Below are 7,456 nucleotides of genomic sequence, written 5' to 3' on the forward strand. Positions count from 1 at the left end.
TTCCTGCAATTCTCAAACTGGAATCCTGGCAATCTCTTGTCATACATTTTCTTTTAACTTGTCCAGCATCTGCGAGTTGTTCTTGTAGACTATTCCTTTCGGATAGGCCAAGAGGTAAAAATCACAAGACGATAAGTCTGGAGATCAGGTGGCCACAAATCCTTACCGATTGTTCTATCCTTAGTGAAATCTTGGTGGATTCAAGTGAGAGACCAGTCAGAGATGTATTAAGCTGTTCCATCTGTTGGATGTACCCGTAAAAAAGTTCATCTGGAGTCTAGTTATGCGTAAATTATATATATGACTTTACATAGTCTATACAAGTCTATACATAGTCTTTACAAGTCATAGTTATATGACTTTACATAGGTAAAGTCATATAAATAGACACTGATATTAACAAACAGTCTCCTCAAAGAATACAGGTCCAATTATCCGGCTTCTAGAAATTGCAGACAAAACACCAATTTTTAAATCATATACTGGTTTCTGATTGGTCTCATTCGGATTTTGTGAAGCCCACTGCTGCATATTCTGAGAATTAACGTAGGCTGATAGATGGTACCACGCTTCACATGTTGAAATGAAGAGAAAAGGATTAAGGAATCATTCGCTTATATTCTATAAGAGCCACCGGTAGTAATTCACTCGTTTGTATTTATTATGTTGTTTTAATTTATGCACTATACTCACATGATAGGCTTTCATTTGTAAAACATGAAGTATACGCAAACAAGATGTTCAAGAAACTCCAGTTTATTGGGCTAATCACCACGCTGACTTGTGACGGCTCCTTCCAATGTGATATATAGTATATCAGCAACAACTTTCGGAGTTTGAACAGTTGGTTGTTTCACTCTCTTCACATTAGCAACAGAGCCATTTCTTTGTAACAACTAATACGCATACGCAAGAAACACCATCTTCTGACGCAGGATGTGTCAGATGGCTGAAACCGGTTTTATACGGCCGACCCGGTATTACACTGAGTTACAAAAAAATAATTCAGCTGTCTGATTAGAAAAGGGCTGGATATTGTATCTTTTTTTTAAGATTAAGTGATTGCTGTAGACTACATTTATAACGTAGACTACAACCGTTGTTTTATATTTAATATTAACACATGTAAATGTATCCATATACAGTACACTACCCTTAAAAATATATGTCTGAATCGATTATAACAGAAATTAAGAGAAAAACTCGTAAAGAAAAATATAACAAATAGAACAATATAATCAACCCAAGAGTACAATATACATATGTGTAACTTTAAAATCTCCTAAAAGAAATTGATATTATTTTAGGGATCTCTTGATGAATCCTGAAAATTATAAGTAGATCTATTTCTAAATAAAACAAATTTAAAAGAAAGAAAACATATAGAAACAAGTTCCAGTTCAGTTAAAAACTAATTGAATTATACATGTAAGAAAATGAATTATTAGGTAATTAATTTGTTGAATATAAATTTTTAACTGCTTTACAAAAGCCTTTAAAGCTCAATCAATGGTTTAGACCGATTACTGAGACCAAACCAGTCTCAGAACTATTTTGAGATGGTACCACTAACTGTGTCTTAGTTAGTGGTATCTAAAGAAACCAGTCAAATAACAGATCAGTTAAAAATTCATATTTTTAAAAATGGACTTACCAAATGGATAACACAGTTTGCGACCATATCTAACATATAAATTCTCAAAAAAAAAAAAAAAAAAAATATAATAAAACCTCCAGCAATACAATACGTGAGCTGAAAGTCTGCCCCTCACCAACTGCTATGTCTGTGTGCTAGTGTATCTAGTGCGATCAGATGATGTCATCTGGTTTGATAGTACAACAAATCCTTCTTTCTGCCTACCCTTCTTGCCTTTTAAGCTAGCTATAGTTTGGTTGACAAAGACAGAGACAAACCCTCAGCTCATTTAGAGTAATTTCAGTTGGAATCGACTGAAACAATTACAACAGCAATAATCAATGATGAAAAGCTACCTGTATAGTAGATGAAAATCGTTTTCAAATATGTAAAAAGTTTTAATTAAAATGTAAATTTTGTTTCTTTAGACTAGGCGATTAGTTTACAAGATAATCAAAAATATTTAAATATAAAATTCAATAATAGCGTTATAAGTTATAAATCAGACATTACATAAGATTTACAATATTACTTTGAAATCGATATAGCCATTCTTGTCCATATCAAATGTTCGAAATACATGGTCACAAAACTCTTCTGCATTGCCACTTGGAAAAAACATCTTGTACATGTCTACAAACTTGGCCGGTGTCAACCGCCCGTTCGGACAGTCTTGCTGTAACAGGAAAAAGAAATCAATTATTTTTTTCAATATATCAACAATATTTTTTGTTTTCTATATTTAAAAAAAATTCAATACGTTGGAGTAAACTTTGTATTACCATAAAATTTGAGCAGTGTGTCTCGATGAGTATAAAAAAATATATGTAAATAGTTCTTTAGAAATCATCTTTCATCCTCAAGGTAGGAAAAAGAATTCTGTCTAAAACATGTTTAATGAAAACAAGCCATCCAGTTTTTTCCAATATATGAGAGTTAAGTTTCTGTAACTCCTATAAATAATTCATCCCTTAAATTTGTTTTACAAGAGGGATAATTATGAAATAGCATCCACGCCAAACTGCTAGCTTCTATTTAACAGGTTCTAAATTATTTAAGGAAATTTTGAAGTCCATACTTCAACTATTTCACTCACAAGTTTTTTTATAGGAGACAAGGTATTTTTTTGTGAATTTTGGAATTACCATGTGTGATTTCAAATCATTTCGATATCAATAGGTATGAAAATATCTACAAAACTGTTTGTTTTGAAATACAATGAAATTTAATGACCTTGAAAATTTCAAGATCGATTTCAGAAGAAGTTCTTACAGATCCTACTCTAAAATAGGGTTATTTATCAAAAACTAGTTCATCCAGGTAACTTTTTGCAGTCAATTATCTTTCTTTCTTTTTCCTGTTTAGCCTCCAGTAACTACCGTTTAGATAATTCTTCAGAGGATGAATGAGGATGATATGCATGAGTGTAAATGAAGTGTAGTCTTGTACATTCTCAGTTCGACCATTCCTGAGTTGTGTGGTTAATTGAAACCTAACCACCAAAGAACACCGGTATCCATGATCTAGTATTCAAATCTGTGTAAAAATAACTGGCTTTACTAGGACTTGAACGCTGTAACTCTCGACTTCCAAATCAGCTGATTTGGGAAGACGCGTTAACCACTAGATCAACCCGGTGGGTTGCAGTCAATTATCTGAATACATTAATCTTCTACTGTTTTAATAAGTAACAAAAATAAAATCTTTTTACATGTTTTACCATTCTTTAAATGAGTAAGGTGTATAGACCATGAATGCAATTTTTCCTTACAATAAGATAAAAAAAAAATCAGATTACCTTGAGTTGTATATATTACGATGACTTTTCAATTGTTAGAAACAAATGTTAAGTTTTAATAAAACTTAAACCGCTTCACTTTGATATAACAGTTAAGTTAATTCTCTAAAAAAATGATGTAGAATTACTCTAGACAAAGAGAAATTAGAATAACCAAACCAGACAATTTCTCTCATAAAATAGCTATGCATCTATGAACATGAAGCTCTTTTGAAAACAAAATGGGATGTACTGAATAATTAGTGATCGGTGTCAGGAACATTAATAGTAATTTTAAACATATTGGTGAATGTATAAAGAGGAAATGTCTAATTAAAAGAAAGAAAAGTTTGTAACTAAGGCAATTTCATCAAAACTGTAACAGAATTAGAAATAAAAATGCTTTTTTGTTTATTCAGCATAATTTACTTGGATTATGAGACGGTAGTTAACACGTTTGATAAAGTAAAGGGCAATAAATTTGTGTATCTAATAATCTGTTTGTTTTTACAAAAATTAAATTTATTTTGAAGGAGTAAAATTATCCTTTAAGAATATAAATTTTTGTAACACGATTGAGTAAAACAAAAATGTATACTGTTTCGGTGTTGCTGAAAGAGCATTTCATTTTCATCACATTTCTGTGGCATGTTATTTTTTCTTCAGGGAAATTATCAAAAAACTCTATAGTTGAAAAAATAATCATTCTCAGTCGATAAAATAGATATTTTAAATAGTTATTAAATAATCAAAAAACTTAAAAATATACAAATTAATTAATAAATCTGTTTCTGATGACAAACAGTCCTACACTCGATTACAACTAGTTTATGAGTTTTGTACGATATGAAAAACTGACTAGCCCGACTGGTTTTCAAACCCTGAACCTTCCTTTCAGATGAAAGGCATAGACGATACCATTACACCATAGGGGTCGTATGTAATAAATACGATTAGTCATTGTAATATACAATCCACATGTGCAAAAAAAAGTTATAATAAAAATACTGTCCAAACTAAATAAGCAAGTAATGAATATATATAGATATATAAAAGGTGGGGGGAGAACCCAATCTGAAAGGTTTTGGCTGTCTCTGATTAGCGGTTTAGATTTACTTGAAAAAAATTATAATAATGAAAAAGAATTGTACAATTTTCTATTATTTTAATATTTTATTATATAATATAATGTTATAAATATTAATATTTTAATACCTCATATCTGCTGAGAAAACATTTTTCAGCAGATGTGAGATTTTTATAAAATAATTTTAAAATTCATTAAACACACATTTATGTATTTAATTATAAAAAAAATAATACTAATAATAATAAGTAAAAATACAGGAAATTCGAAAAAAATGGTGGAAAAAATATAGATATAGACACACGATACTTCAATTAAGTGTTGCAAGCAAACAACAAAAATATTAAAAACAAAGTGAAAAATGTAATGTAATTTACAACTGTACAAATATACTACACGAATTCAATGAAACTATATTTTAAAATTCTATAACTCGAGTATCTACGCTCCCATTGGAGCGCACTAAAAACAAATGCGTGCGCGCGCACACACACTTTTAATACCCCTATTTTTCTGTTTCGCCTCCGGAACCACCGTAAGGTATTACTTCAGACAATGAATGAATATGATCTATGAATGTAAATGAAGTGTAGTCTTGCGCAGTCTCAGATCGACCATTCCTGAGATGTTAGTACCCATAAAAAAGAGTCAGTTAGCGAAGCAATTACCGCTCCGTATAAAATTCACTTCGTGTAATAACACTTAAAAGAAGAAAATTAACGCCATACATTTTATTTCACTTTACATTACTTTTTTTCCAAAACGAAGTTTTTTTTACATTTCTCTGCCGTTCTTCACCTGGAATAAAATTACCAAAAATTCTTGTCGGTCCGGTCGGCAAAAAAGAACAAGAGAAAGAAAATATGACTTGCACCGATGTATTCTCAAGACTGGTCGTCGACTGGTTACATATCAAGGTTATATAGTAGACTCGACAGATGTTAAGTTTTTATGTAATATTGAACCGTAGACTCGGTTCAAGTCGAAAGTAGGATTTTTAAACTTTCATTTTTTTAAAAATGCTTTGTTTAATTTTTTAAGACAAAACTTTTATTTTAAGATGCAATTAACTAATTCCTTCTTTGAAATAAAATAATAATTTTAAATTACCGTAGTTAAATTTAAAGAAACCAGTTATTATTATTAAGCTAAACAAGCTAACTTCTTAAGTAAATATTAAAATCTCGATTGAAGTTGTTAAATATCTAAGCCGTCATTTTAAGCTTCATACCGAGGATCGTTCGTCAACATATCACAATGCCCTCTACTTGAATTTATTGTCATTTATGATGTTATTAAAGCGGAGTGTAGTCATCTTTCCTTTTATAAAACTTTATATATCTCCAATAAAAAAGAATAGTTTGTTTGCTGTATGCGCTCACATTTTTATTTTGTCACCGTTGTAACAGAAATATAATTAAGTGAAGTCACTAATCTTTTTTTATTTAACGAATAACTGCAAAATATTTAATATTCTCACAAACACGAGGATATGAACGCGTCAAGGGTCCAGAAGGCTTCGCCCCCTGGCTAGACGGTCGGGCGATCGAAGCGAGCCCTGACCAGATAGTAATCGATAATGCCGCTCTGATCTAGATTTCATTACGTTTTCCCTTGATCCTTTCAGGGTTTTTTTTTTGTATAAATAAAACAACGGTACGATCGGAACAAAATACTTGTTTCGTATAACGGTTAGTTATTTGAAAACAATTGAGAAGTAATCAAAGAAACCACGCCCACCGGGACCATCAACGGTTGAATCGCATGCGATCTAGAATAGGTAAATATAATTTAAATAGAAATCAGAATTTCAATAAACTATTCCTTTAAAAAATCAGCGGTTTTTGCACGGTTCACTAAATACATAAGTCGAAATAATCGTCTTACTTCTTTAAATTTATATCCGTCGAATAGATTAACATGACGACGATCAATATGCTGAGTAAAGTACTTCGATTTTATAAAAGCGACACGAATGGAATGTAAACTGCTACAATCGATATATAAATAAACAGAAATCAATGGCAATGACAGAAATTACTATTAAAAAAGGAGGGATGGAAACAAAAAGCCTTGTATATAACAGCGTACGGGGGAATTTGTGTGAGCAAGAAAGATGTAGTGTATAAAAGACAAATCGACAGGGAAATACATGTTAGGTACAACCGATCGGACATGATTGGTCGTCACGCAAGGAATAAATAATATAACAGATAGTAAATAAAGTAAGGAAAAATGTATTTATTTAAAACTTCTTACCCGATCAAAATAATTTGATTCGATTCAATACGAATTGTTCGATAAATATTACTCAAAAATATAAAATATAATAAATAAATAAATTCCTTATTTTCGTAACGAAAGTTCATATTTTTTTGAAGTTCAAAAAAATATGAACTTCAAACGCTGTCGTGTCTTAGTTTTAATTAACTTGCGTTTATTACTTTGTACATTAATTTGTCGAACAAACCACACAATCATGTAAAAGAACAGAGGGCAGACAAACCGATCTCTCAACTGCTGTGCGCACCAGTCGGATAGTGTTGTAACCGTTACAACACTCTTGTGACGCTTGGAAGCCATGGCTTCCAAGCTAAGCCATGGTTTAACCTGATCACATTGAATTTTGTGAGCAAATTCTCGTCTTTATACTTGCTACTGGTTTAGGCCCAATTTTATGTTGGATATGTATATGACATATGAAATTACCAAAGCTATGTTTATCATGCCATAAAACACACAATGGGGCCACCTTTTTGACTTACAACTAGAAGACATTTGATTACACAGTTGATCCATTGAATCTACTCCACTTTTAGTAACCTTGTATATTTCAATGACGTGTAGCTACTTGGAGTTCGGGTCGATTGTTGACTTTTCATCACATGTTGGTAGTAGCAAGACTACTTTATTATTTTTTACCTTATAGGATACCACAGTTTTGAATTCATCAAAG

Source organism: Lycorma delicatula, chromosome 8 (genome assembly GCF_047948215.1).
Source record: "Lycorma delicatula isolate Av1 chromosome 8, ASM4794821v1, whole genome shotgun sequence".
Taxonomy (NCBI): domain Eukaryota; kingdom Metazoa; phylum Arthropoda; class Insecta; order Hemiptera; family Fulgoridae; genus Lycorma; species Lycorma delicatula.